Source organism: Dasypus novemcinctus, chromosome 29 (genome assembly GCF_030445035.2).
Source record: "Dasypus novemcinctus isolate mDasNov1 chromosome 29, mDasNov1.1.hap2, whole genome shotgun sequence".
Classification (NCBI taxonomy): Eukaryota; Metazoa; Chordata; class Mammalia; order Cingulata; family Dasypodidae; genus Dasypus; species Dasypus novemcinctus.
The window spans coordinates 40,021,950-40,036,623 of NC_080701.1; the positions used below are offsets into that span (position 1 = coordinate 40,021,950).

The 14,674-nt window shown below is 37.2% G+C and overlaps 1 pseudogene; it reads right to left on the bottom strand.

The window, feature by feature from the left end:
• Positions 1-10,017: 10,017 nt before the first annotated feature.
• Positions 10,018-10,864, bottom strand: LOC101436231 (proteasome subunit alpha type-3 pseudogene; annotated as a pseudogene).
• Between the last annotated feature and the right edge of the window lie 3,810 nt (positions 10,865-14,674).

Sequence of the window (14,674 nt, forward strand, 5' to 3'; positions counted from 1 at the left end):
GTTTTCCCTAAAGTAAAATGACTGGTTGTTATGGAATGAGAAAGAAGAAAATGTAGGACAAAACCTCAATAGATACAGAAAGTGACAGAAGGTTCATGGAATAGGAAATTATGGTCAAAGTTGGGAAAGATTTAATGGGTCTATAAAAATTTTAAAAACCTTACCTTTAAATAATATACTGATGAAAAACTGAAACTTGGTTTTCTCTCTATTAAGGTGACATTATTTCTTGGTTTATTGGTCTGTTTTTGTTCGTTTGTTTGAGTACTCAGGTTCAGAACTGACACCCAAATCTCCTATGTGGAAAGCTGGCGCTCAACGACTGAGCCACACCAGCTCCCCTGAGTTGCTTTTTTTCATTTGTTTGCTTGTTTGTTATGGTTTGTTTTTGAAAGTTACCAGGGATCGAACCTGGGAATACATGCATGGGAAGCACGTGCTCAACCACTTGAGCTACATCCGTTCCACTGTTGGTCTGTTTTAGGAAGACACTATAAAGAGTTTTTTTCTTCAATAATCAGTGTAAAAGGCAGAAAGTCTGTGTCTTATCAAAATACTTTGTTAACTTTTTCATGCCTATGGTTGCATTTAATAAAAATAGTCTCACATTTTAAAGAACTAAGTCTTTTCTTAACTTTAGTTAAGCAAAAAAACCCAAACATTTCTTCACAATAACCCATTTTCCTCTTTAACATAATGTTGAAACCTGACAACTTTTGACATTTTGCTTTTTCAATGTCAAACCCTATGGAATATCTTTTTATTTCAAACCGTTGTAACTAATTTTTTTCTTTCACCTTTCAAAAAGTGAGGCGCTAAAAATAAAGTTCATTTAATATGTTATGAATTACATGGCAGGTGTTTAGGAAGTATTAAACATTTTAAAAGAGATTTTTAACCCTTGGTTGGTTATATTAGTTAGGGTAAAATGTTAATATAAATAAAGTTTGTATAAAATTCCTAGGGAGCTAACAACGTTCTCACTGTTCATGCTATGTTATGATAATGATCTTCATGATATAAGACAAGAAAATGGTATTGTTAGTCATGGTTTTAGTTATTTTAAATATATTATATATCACAGAAAAAGAAAACAAATATCCTTGTTAGTTACATTTACTCTGATGTTTCCCTGACAGCATAAGCAGTCAGGTACATATCAAAGGTTCATCATCAACACGAAGTGTAAAGGTGAAACAGAACGAAACTTCTGTTATGGTCTGTAGTTGATGTCCTCAATACAAATTAATTGTCAAATGTTTTTATTTCTAAAAATAGCTTCATTTAGAAAATTCTCATAAGAGATTTAGAGCCAGAAGAAAAAGAAATAAATAGAATCCAAATTGAAAAGGAAGCAGTAAAACTTTCACTATTTGTAGATGATACCATCTTATATGTAGAAAGTGCCCCAAAAGACACAACAAAGCTTATAGAGTTGATAGATGAGTTCAGCAAAGTGGAAGGATATAAGATCAACATGCAAAAATCAGAATTTCTCTACACTAATAATGAGCAGTCTGTGAATGAAAATATTCCACTTATAATAATAACTAAAAGAAAGAAATATCTAGCAATAAATTTAAGGATGTAAATGACTTGTACACATTTTTTAAAAAAAGGAAATCAAAGAAGACCTAAATAAATGGAAGAATATTCCATGTTCATGGATTAGAAGACTAAATATCATTATGGTATCTATTCCACCCAAACTGATTTACAGATTTAACACAATACCAATAAAAATTACAACAGCATTTTTTATTGCTGGAAAAGCCAATGATGAAATTTGTTTGGATAGTCAAGTGGCCCCCAAAAGCCAAAACTGTATAGAAAAAGAATGAAGCAAAATTGGAGGGATCACACTACATGACTTTAAAGCATACTATAAATCTACAGTGGTCAAAACTGCATGGTATTGGCACAAGGACAGACATAATGACCACTGGAACTGAATTGAGAGTTCTGATACAGACCCACAAATGTATGCCCAACTGATATCCAGCAAGGCCACCCAGCCCACCCTACTGGTACAGAGTGATGCTGGGAGAAATGGATATCCATATCCAAAAGAATGAGAGAGGATCACTATGTCATGCTCTATACAAAAATTAACTCAAGATGGATGAAAGACCTAAATATAAGAGCCAAGAGCACAAAGTTCCTAGAAGATAATGTAGGGAAGCATCTACAAGATCTTGTAGTAGGAAATGGTTTCACAAACTTCACACCCAAAACCAAGCAATGAAAGAAAAATAGGAACTCCTTAAAATTAAAAAAAGTTCTCTCCGATAGAGGAGTTTGTGAAGAAAGTGAAAAGGCAGCCTACTCAATGGAAAAATATTTGGGAACCACTTAGCTGATAATTATATAATATCCAGCATATAGAAAGAAATCCTACATCTTGAAAATAAAAAGACAACCCATTTAAAAACTGGGCAAGAGACTTGAATAGACACTTTACCAAAGAGGAAATGCAAATAGTTAAAAGGCACATGAAAAGATGCTAAGTATCACTAGCTATTAGGGAAATGCAAATCAAAACTACAATGAGATATGATCTCAAACCTATTAAACTGGCTGCTATTAAAAAAAAAAACACCCAAAATACAGAAAACTACAATGATGGAGAGGATGTGGAGGAATGGGAACACCCATCCACTGCTGTAGGAATGTAGAGTAGTACAGGCATTGTGGAGGACAGTTTGGCAGTTTCTCAGGAAGCTAATTATAGATTTGGTATATGACCCAGCAACCAAACTACTAGGTATATACCCAGAAGAACTAAAAGCAGGGACATGAACAGATATATGTACAGTAATGTTTATAGCATTATTCACTATTGCCAAAATTTGGGAGCAACCCAAGTGTTCCTAAATGGATGGATGGATGAGAAAAATGTGGTATATACATACAATGGAATATTCACCAGCTGTAAGAAGGAAAGAAGTATTGACACACACAACAACAAGAATGTTGAAGACGTTATGTTGAGTGAAGTAAACTAGTCACTAAAGGACAAATATTCCATCACCTCACTGATATGACCAAACATATTGAACAGACTCACAGAGATAGTCTGGAAGACAGGTTCCCAGGAGACATAAAGGGCGTAGAGAGTGGTGAGCCAATCCTCAATCTGGGAAGAACCTATGATAAGGTGAAAGGTGGTGGTTTGGCAGTGGATGGGGGTGATGGTGGCACAGGAATTTGAGAGAGAGCATGACTGGAGGGGTGGGTTGGGCTATAATGGAACTTGGGGGAGGGCTTAGGAAGGAACAGTTGAATGCTGGGGAGGTGGAGGCCTCTGATTGAAAATACAATTGTAGGAATGTTCTGTTCCTCTTTCTATTTAATTATTGCTTAAGAGTTACCTCTTGAAAACCTCTTTCTTACTTAAATGTGGCTTTTCTATAAACCAAACTGAGCAAATAAACACACTACCTTCTCCACCCTAGAATGGGACATGACTTCCATGGATGAGCATCCGTGGCCCCAAGGGATTAATACCAAGCACCAACCAGTGATGCATTTGGAAAAAGACCTTGAAAAAAGGGAGAAACATCAAATACACAAGGGTTTTTTTGCCTAAGAGCTTTTATATTGAGTTGGGGGGTGTCATTCCAGTGGTTACACTCATGCATGTCTCAGACAGACTGCACTAACTGCCACTGTAAACAAAGCCTCAAATAGGGGTGCTGCTGAGGGCTCTGGAGCCCTCTGGATAGTATAGGCAAGGACAGAACCTCTTGAAATCATTATCATGTAGTTGGGTCTTATCTTGGAATATGAGAACCTATTTACCCAATGTAACAATGTTAGACTCATTTATAATTGTCCTACACAAGGTTCTTCTATCCCTTTTATTTGAACCTGTAATTAGCACTATACCCAATAAATATATGTCTCAGAGACTTAAATGTTTGGTCTGTTCATACTCTGGTTGAGACTTGAAATTCAGCAGAACTGCAGCCAACACCTACTCTCCAGTCCATCAGATTCACCCAGGACAACCCACAAAATAATGATGAACAACCCCGATCCCAGAAAAACAGTGACTATCTAGAACTGAAAACAAAACAGTTCCTTCCATCCGCCTCATAAGATCTAAGCCTCCTCTCAATCTGCAGCAGAGCCAGCATCATAACAAAGTCCTCAATGTTAAGGAATGAACAAACAGGAAGGAATGCAACCGTAAAAAAGTAAACTATTAATATTGTAGCAATGGAGGAACATGTAACATTGATATAAAGATAATGGTTACCAGAGGTTCTGAAGGGAGGGAGAGGGAATAATAGGTGGTACATAGAGCATTTTGCGGACATTGGAGTTAACTGAAAACCACAATGTAAACTATAGACTTTGGTAAGTAGCCATGTGTGACAGGCTAATGTATCAAGTTAGCCAGCTAATGTATCAATGGTGCCAAGCTGTTTGGTCAAGCAAGCACCGGGCTAATTGTAAGAGAAGAACATTTCACGGACTTTAATCATAGTGAGTTGATTGCACAAATGGCTGGTTATATCTACCATCAATGAGTAGACTGCCATCAGCAGTGAGTGATGTGTCGTCCAATCAGTTGAAGACCTTGAAAGGGGAAGTGATTTCAGAATTTAGAGACAGAAATACCATCTCTGCTTCAGACAGTCAGTGTCTCCTGGGGAGCTCATCAAGGACTTCCACTGGAGGCCCTGGTTTGCAGCCTGCCCTATGGAATTTGGACTTGTGCATTTCCACAGTCATGGAGACAATATTATAAAATTTCATACTATTTACAGATATCTCCTGTCAGTTTTGTTTCCCTAGAGAATCCTGACTAATATACAATGCTTCAATATTTACTCATTAATTTTAACAAAACTACCACCGAATTGTTAGATATTTTATAGAGGGGAAGTTGAGGAAGGGGACAGGGTAGGATATGTAGGAATCCCTTATACTTCTGATGTAACTTTTCTGTAATCTAAAGCCTCTTTTCAAATAAAGTTTATTATATTTTAAAAATAAGTAAATTAAAGCCTAGATTGTATTCTCTTGCAGTAATCATATTTGTGTCTGGACTTTGTTATTTTCCTATTCTGAGATGCTTTGTTCTTTGTGCATAATTCGAAGTTCCCTAAAACCTTAGGTGTCTGCGTGACACCTGAGACTCAGTGTCAAAATTATCTAGCTCTGAAAGTGCTGAAAAAGCAGCATTAATTCTCAAAAGTCAACTCCATACAACTCTTAAAGAAGCTACAGAAAGGATACAAGTTCAATCAAAGAGGCGAATGGGGCTGATATGGTTAAACATTAAAGTGAGTAAAAATTCAGTGTAAAAGGTGATATTATCTATATATTGGAACTCTAATTTCTATATGAAACCAAGGATGGAAGGGCTCTTTGATCAAAAATCTAAACTTTCTATTGCACAATATCTGATTTAATCCATCAGTTCTGTTTATTTAGACAACCTAACTCAGTTTTATTTGACATAGAATCTAAAATAACAGATGAGATCTTAATATTCTGTACAGGTTTCAGTAATACCGTGATGCATTTCAAAGTGTTTTAGGCATAAAATGAAAAAGTATTTGTGAAATCCCTTATGGGACTAGAAAGGGAAAGCATAGAACTGTAAACGTCCCCATCTGAGGAATTCCTGCTATTCTCTCAATCTTACTGAAACTCTAAATTTTTTAAAAAAATAAAACACCTTTATAAGATCCAAATCTAACAACCACTCCTGTTAGTAAGAAGATTGTCCTCATTTAAACTTATAACAGGGAAACCTATGGGAAGAATGTCTAACAGTGATGAACATTGCCTCATAAAAGTAAATATGCTAATGAGCCATGACTTCAGTCTAGAAGCTTGCAATTATAAACCTTATTTTTGTAAAGACAAAACTAAGTCTAGGGAGCAGGTGTAATTCCATGGTTGAGCACCTGCTACCCAGGTACAAATCCTGGGTTCAATCTCTTGTACTGCCTTAAAAAAAAAACAAAAAAAAACTAGGCTTAATTTTAATTGATGCCTAACAGACACAGCCAGGAAACCTCCTTGTTACTCAATATGGCTTAACCCTAAGCCAAACACTGCAGATAAATTCACTACCTTCTCTCCTATGTGGGACAAGACTCCCAGGAATAAGCCTCCCTGGCACCTTGGGATCAGAAATGCTTTCAGAGAATGATCTTGATCATAATGGAGAAAAGAAATAAAAAGTTTCTATAGCTAAGAGATTTCAAGTAGTGTCAAGAGGTCATTCTGGAGGTCTCAGTCAGATATAAATATCACAAATTGCCACAGTATGCAAAGCCTCAAACAGAAGTGCTCCTAAGGGCCCTTAGGACATCCAAACACCATAATCAAGCTACAAAATCATATGAAATCAACACCCCCTCAGACCTGATTATATTCATTTATAAATTCCCTGATCAAAATCCTACTTTTTTATTTAAACCTGTATTTTTCAATTTACTTATTACTTCTCAGAGACTTAAAGCCTTGGATTGTTCTTGTTCCAGCTGAGTCCTGAAACCCAGGGGTTCCAGTCCCTCCAAGAATGAGAACCTGAAACTCAGGAAGACTGTAAGCAAAGCAGTTTCATCTCTCTAGCCAATAATGTCAATGCCCCTTTTCAGCATGAAGAAGTTCAAGCATTCATTGCCCAGATATCCCTCAAGACTGAGGAATGGACAAAGAAAAGGGGGGAATTGTAATCATGAGCTAACAAATATTATTATAGTTGCTGAATCATTCTTTAAATGCTTTTTAACCATCTGACATATTGTAATGTAGGCAGAAGAAATGATTTAGAACTATTGTAACTCACTGAACTTTACCCCTTATGACTTGTTTCTTTAATGATGATTCTATGTTTTATAACTGCATAATTTTTTCCCTTTAATTAGCAAGTAACAGGATAACTTATGACTGGCCCAGCATGTATGCCCTTATCTTTTTCTGCAACCCTGGAGTCTGATACTCCTGACTCAGACTTCAATATTTATTAATGAAGAAATACAATTCAGCCCAGAGCTGACCAAGTGAGTTCTGATCAAAGTTGGCCTGTGTCTAATATGTGCAATAGCCTAAACCTTAAACTTCAAATGAGCTAAGTATGCAATCAATCTGCACCTACTAGAGATTAAACTATCTCTAACCTCATTATCTAAATCTGCCTGTCTTTGTTTTAATGTTATAAAACACTGAGTTTTCTCCAGTTCAGAGAGATAGATTTGGGGACTAGCCTCCTGTCTTTGTTAAGGAATCTTTTTTTCTTCTCAGAAATCCCAGTGTCATTTAACTGACTCTAGTTCACACCAGACAAGGACTCACTTTTGTGCAGCAAGAGATAGAAAGTGTAAATGCTGTTCTATGCAGAAGGTTGGCAGGAATGCATAAGAGAGATAAAGTAATGTATAATAAAAGTAGACAATAATAAATTTAAAGATTTTTAAATATTGTTTTGATTTTTTGAAAAGTCTGGAAATTGACAGGGCTTATAAAATGGGAATGGAGTTGAGCTGGCTCATAATAATTAGATGGAAAAATAATCAGAACTGAAACCATAGGAGTGAAGCCAACTAGATTCCAAGGAAGGTTCCACAGGAAAGCAGCACTTGGCTTTTCTACTAAAGTCCTGTACTCTTCATCTTGTTCTTTTCTGGTTAAAAATCTCCTCTATTTGTCTTCCCTTTGTACAGGGAAAACAGTTCATAAACCTAATCAGAATTATATTTCAAGGGACATACACTGATTACACAGCTGCTAAAGCTGGCCAGGCTCCATTCTGTGGGACGCGCCCTGTTCACTTTGATTGAATTTATCATACAATTAAAATTTTAAAATCTCATGAAATTTTGCAAACACTTTGTATCTTTTATTAATTCAATAAATACTTTTTGACTGAATTCTTTGTCCCAGGAAATTTCTGGATCCTCGAGATTAAGTAGGAACCCAGATGCACTGGATCTCTATGGACTAAAAGCAAGAATCCCCTGGAGGAAATATATAATTTTAAAAAAAGTGAGGGGGGAGTGTATGTGGCTCAAGTGATTGAGCACCTGCTTCCCACAAGGGAGATCCCAGGTTTGGTTCCTGGTGCCTCTGAAAAACAAAGACGAAGAACAAGCCTTGTGACTGAAGAAGATTCTTCATTTCATACATTAATTGGCCACTTGTTAATACACTTTTATGAAGGGCCTTTTCAAGTGTTTTCTCCATCTTTCTACTGGGCTCTTTGCCTTCCTTATTAATTTATAAAGGTTGTTTCTATATTAAGACTATGAGTCCTTTCTTGGCTATATGGATTGCAAAAGTATTTTCCCACTAGTTGGCTTGACCTGCACTTTCTCCATGTTGTCTTTTGAAGACTAAAATTCCTTATTTTTTCTTTTATTTTAGCACTGCTTTAAACAAATCCATTTTATTGACACATATTAATAAAGCGTAAATTGTTCCAAACTGATCGATGGTATTCCATTTAATCACATATTTGTGCATTCATTACTTCAATCATTTTAGAGCACTTTCATTATTCCAATAATAATAATAATAATTAACAAAACCCCCAAAAACTCATCCCCTCAAAATCTCTCTGTTTCCCCTGCTGTACAAAACTGCTATTCTTTTTCTTTCTCTCTGTATATTTGTATTTTTATTTTGCAAAAACGGTCTTATATATACAATATCACCCACATTCATGTCTTATGAGGTCCCATGGTACAGTTTTTAGCTTTCCTTCTAGTAATGTACATGACCTTAGACTTGCCCTTTCAACCACTGTCATACCCATATATAGCTCAGCTAATTACAAACACCATCAAATGCTTCTATTCATTTTCAAAGATTTACAAATAACCTTTTTACCAGTTATGCACAGATTAACCCTCAGCTTTCCATTCTCTACCGTCATTTTCTTTTCTGGTGACCTATATTCTAATTATTAACTTCATGAGTTTATATTTTATATTTAATTCATAATAGCACAATTATACAGTATTTGTCTTTTTGTGTCTGGCTTACTTCATTCAACATAATGTCCTCTAGGTTCATCCATGTTGTCATATGCTTCACAACTTCATTTCTTCTTACAGCTGCATAATATTCCATTATGTGTATACACCACAGTTTGTTTATCCATTCATCAGTTGATGGACACCCAGGATGCTTATAACTTTTGACGATCATGAATAATGCCACTGTGAATTTCAATGTCCAGATGTCTGTTTGTGTCTCTGCTCTCAGTTATTCCAAGCACATACATAGTAATGATATTGCCAGGTAACATGCTAGGTCGATATTCAACTTCCTTAGGAGGTGCCAGTCGTTCCTCCACAATGGCTGTACCATTCTGTACTCCCACTAACAGTGAATAAGTGTTTCCATCTCTCCATATCCTCTCCAACATTTAGTTTTCCAACTTTAAGAGTGGCCAGTGTAATAGGTGTGAAATGATATCTCATGTAGTTCTGATTTGCATTTCCCTAACTGCTAATGAAAAACACTTTTTTTCATGTGTTTCTTCACCATTTGTATTTCTTCTTTGGACAATTTTCAAGTTTTTTGCCCATTTTTTAATTGGGAAGTTTGTCTTTTTATTCTTGAGTTGTATAATTTCTTTGTATATCTTTGATATTAAACATTTACTGGATATGTGATTTTTTTTAAAGTGACAGATTAGGATATTTAATTCTTAAATCCATTCCTCCTTATGACAATAAAGGAAAAGAGAAACATTCTTGACTCACAGGTTGTAGGATCTGTTTTTCTACATTACACCTAAAGTTTAAGAGGAGGATAACCAACATCATTTAAATACAAAACTGGGCAACAACAGCCCAGCAGGTTATTTTTAGCTTCTATATTAGTAGACTGGGGTTTTAAATTCATATGATCCAACAGCCTCTAAGGAATGTTTAAGCAGGCATTTTAATTCTGAGTACTGGGTTTTCAATTGCCCACACTAATTTTGTTAAGCAGATATTAAGCAAACATCAATGATTATAAGACAAAAATTTAATGACAATTTGTTACTGGGTATATAATAATCCATTGGGCTAAATAGTTTACATGGGACTATATAGAAATTTAAAACAGAAGCAGATGTAAATGTTACATATTATCATCATCAGATTCATCTTCTTCCTTCAAAGATTCCTTAGCATATTTCTCGGCTTCTTCCCTTGTATCTTTTGGAACAATTTTATGTCTTCCTTTAGTTAATTCACCAACCCAGCTGAGCTCTAGTTCAAATGCTTTATCTTTACCTTCAACATGTCCTATGTTAATTATTTTTGCAACTTCTTTAACAACGTCACGGCAGGTCGTTTCTTTCATCTGAAGCTTTTCAATTTCTGTCTTTGCAGCTGGCCTGGCTTTACAATGGCACAGCCCCAATAACCATATGAAACACCCGATGAATCAACCATGTGGAGTTGTGCACCATCCTTCACAATGTAAGACCCTAACATGAAACTGCATGCAAAAGGTCTAACAGCACTGTACAGTGTGTAGGCACGAACATACATGGCCACTCTATCTGCAAGACGTTTGAGTGGAATGTTACAGCCAAAGTTAGATCTAAAGTTGGAAGGTTCTTCTCTTGCTATGTCTGCTAAAGAATGAGCATCTGCCAACAAACCTGCTACCGTCATTCCCACATGCCGATCAACATTAAAACACCATTTGTTGGAACCTTCTTCATAAAGTTTAGAAAGGACTAATTTTTCTACTCCGAAGACAACACCATCTATACATCTGATTCCAATAGCTGTACTACTATTTTCCACAGCCTTCATAGCATATTCAACTTGAAAACTCTCCCATCAGGAGGGAATATAGAGGTTGACAGGTCATACCCAGTATGGATAGAGCTCATTGTGTTAAAGCTACCAGGTTGTGTAGGGATTCCAGGCCCAAAACGCTTCCACTAAGCTGGATGTGTGATTGACAAAGATTTTCTCCCATTGAATTGGCTGCCTTTTCACCCTTCTGACAAGATCCTTTGAGGTACAAAAGTGTTTAATTTTGAGGCAGTCCCATTTATCTATTTTATCTTTTGTTGCTCCTGCTTTGGGTGTAAAGTTTAAGAAACTACTGGTCACAAGAGGTCAAAGATGTTTTCCTACATTTTCTATTAGCACTTTCATGGTTGTCTCTTTTATATTTAGGTCTTGACCCATTTTGAATTAATTTTTGTGTAAGGTGTGCGATAGGTGTCCTCTTCCTTTTGGATATGGGTTTCCAGTTCTCCCTGCACCAAGGGAGTAGACTGTTCTGGCCCAGCTGGGAAGGCTTGACAGGCTTGTCAAAAAAACTTGACGATAGATGTGAGGGTCTATTTCTGAATTCTTAATTTGTTTCCATTGGTTAATCTGTCTTTATGCCAGTACCATGCTGTTTTTACCACTAGCTCGGTAATATCCTTTATTTTTCTATTTTTTAAAAAGATTTATTTATTTCTCTCCCCTTCCTGCTCTCTGTGTCATTTGCTGTGTGTTCTTCTGTGTTCACTTGCATTCTGGTAAGTGGCACTGGGAATCTGTGTCTCTTTTCATTCTGTCATCTTGCTGCATCAGCTCCCCGTGTGTGCGGTGTCAGTCCTAGGTGGGCTGTGCTTTTTTTTCACGTGGGGTGGCTTTCCTTAGGGGGTGTTCTCTTTGCACGTGGTACTTCCCTACATGGGGCATACCCCTGTGTGGCACGGCACTCCTTGTGCACAGCAGCACTGCGCATGGGCCAGCTCACCACATGGGTCAGGAGGCCCTGGGTTTGAACACTGGACCTCCCATATGGTAGGCAAACACTCTATCAGTTGAGCCAAATCTGCTTCCCTTGGTAATATCCTTTAAAGTCCAGAAGTGAGAGTCCTCCAACCTTGTTCTTTTTTCAAGCCATTTTTTATCTATTCAGGGACACTTTCCCTTCCGAAGAATGTGATAATTGGTTTTTCCATCTCTGCAAAAAATGGGTGACAGGACTTTTATTGGGATTGCATTGAATATGTAAATCTATTTGGGTAGAAATGACATCTTAATGATATTTAGCCTTCCAGTCCAGGAACAAAGGCTGTCCATTTATTTAAGTCTTCTTTGGTTTCTTTTTGCAAAGTGTTGGAGTTTTCTGAATATGGGCCTTTTATATCTTTGCTTAATTTTATTCCTAAATATTTTATTTTAGTTACTATTATAAATGAATTTTTTTTCTGATTTCCTTCTCAGATTGCACACCAGTAATGTATAGAAGCGCTATTCATTTTTGCTTATTAATCTTGTATCCTGCCACTTTGCCAAACTTGTCTATTAGGTGTAGTAGCTTTGTTATGGATTTTTCAGGAGATTCTAGGTATACGTCATATCCTCAGTGAATAGTGGAAGTTTTACTTCTTCCTTTCTTATCTGGATGCCTTTTATTTCTTTATCTAGCCTAATTGTTCTAGCTTGAATTTCTAGTACAATATTGAATAACAATAGTGACAGTGGGCATCCTTGTCTTGGTCATGATCTCAGCAGGAAAGCTTTCTACTGCTGCAATCAGCTCACAATAGGAAGCATCTGCAACATCTACAATAAGGTAACATTTACAATAACAGGAAGAAATTGCAATGTCATGTATAATAACAGGAAGCAACAAATAGGTAAGCCAGTTGCCCACAACATTTTATCTTTCACCATTGAGTACCATGCTAGCTGTGGGGTTTTCCTATATACATTTTACCATATTGGGAAAGCTTCCTTCCATTCTTATCTTTTGGGTGTTTTTATCAAGAAAAGGTGCTGTATTTTGACAAATGCCTTTTCTGCATCAGTCAAGAAGATCATGTGATTTTTCCTCTTCAATTTATCAATGTGGTTTATTACACTAATTGATTTTCTTGTGTTGAATCACCCTTGCATACCTGGGATAAAACCGACTTGACTGTGGCGATAATTCTCTTAATGTGATTTTTTATTTGGTTTGCAAGTATTTTGTTGAAGACTTTTTTGCATTTATATTCATTAGAGATATTGGACTGAAATTTTCTTTTTTGTTGTATCTTTATCTGGTTTTGATATTCGGGTGATGTTGGCTTCATAGAATCAGTTTGGTAGCATTCTTTCCTGTTCAATTTTTTTGGAAAAGCTTGAGCAAGTTTGGTAATAGATCATCTTTGAATGACTGGAAGAATTCACCTATGAAGCCATCTGATCCTGAACTTTTCATCTTTGGGAGGTTTGGGGTTTTTTTTTTAAGATTTATTATTTATTTCCACCCTTCCCCCCCCACCCCCACCCCAGTTGTCTGCTCTCTGTGTCCATTTGTTGTGTATTCTTCTGTGTCTGCTTGTATTCTTGTCAGCAGCACTGGGAATCTGAGTCTCTTTTTGTTGCATCATCTTGTTGCCTCAGCTCTCCGTGTGTGCAACACCAGTCTTGGGCAGGCTGTACTTTTCTGTACAGGCAGCTGTCTTTATGGGGTGCACTCCTTGTGCGTGGAGCTCCCCTATGCTGGGGACACCCCTGTGTGGCATGGCACTCCCTGCGCACATCAGTACTACATGTGGGCCAGCTCACCACATGGGTCAGGAGGCCCTGGTTTTGAATCCTGGGCCTCCCATGTGGTAGGCAGACGCTGTATCAGGTAAGCCAAATCTGCTTCCCTTTAGGAGGTTTTTGATGATTGTTTCAATCTTTTTACTTGTGATTGGTTTGTTGAGATCTCCTATTTCCTCTAGAGTCAGTGGAGGTCAGGGGTTCTTATCCTTTTTTGTTCCATGGACCCCTTTGCCAGTCAGGTGAAAACCACGAATGTTTTCTCAGAACATAGCAGCAGAATTTTTGACACTTAACATTGGCATGTCTTAAAATTAAAATTTAGGATTATTCAAAATTCCTTCAAGCTTATAGGCCCCCTGTAATCTTCCCATGCACCCTTGGGGGGGTTGTTGAACCCTTGTTCAGAACCCCTAGTATAAGTTTGTGCATTTTCTAGGAATTTGTCCATGTCATCTACATTGTCTAGTTTTTTGCACACAGTAGTTTATAGCATCCTTTTTTGATCTCTCATTTCTGCAGGGCCAGTGGTAATATGTCCCTCTCATTTCTGATTTTATATATTTGCATCTTTTTTGATTACTACTCTCCCTAAGGCTTTGTCAAATTTGTTGAACTTCTCAAAGAACCAACTTTTCATTTTGTTGATTCTCCCTATTGCATTCATTTATTTTATTTTCATCTATTCATTCATTCTCTCATTCATTTATTCATTTATTTCATATCCCCCACCCCTTGCAAGTTGCTTGCTGTCTGCTCTCTGTGTCCATTCACTGTGTGGTCTTCTGTGTCTGTATTTATTTTTTATTTATCCCCCTGCCCCTTTGTGGCTTGCTTGTTTTCTGGTATCTGTGTCCATTCACTGTGTGCTCTTCTGTGTTTGTTTGTTTGTTTGTTTGTTTCTTGTCTCCCTTTTATGCTGTGTCACCTTGCTGTGTCAGGTCTCCGTGGCACTTGTGGGCAGCAGCACTCCACTGCGCTTGCAGGCTGGGCAGCACTCTGCGGTGCCAGAGCCAGCGGCTCACCGCAGAGTACGGGGGAGCCTGCCTTCATAAGGAGGCCCCAGGATGCGAACCCAGAGCCCCCCATATGGTAGATGGGAGCCCAACTGATTGAACCACAGCTGCTTCCCATTCCCTATAGGTTTTTTTTGTTCT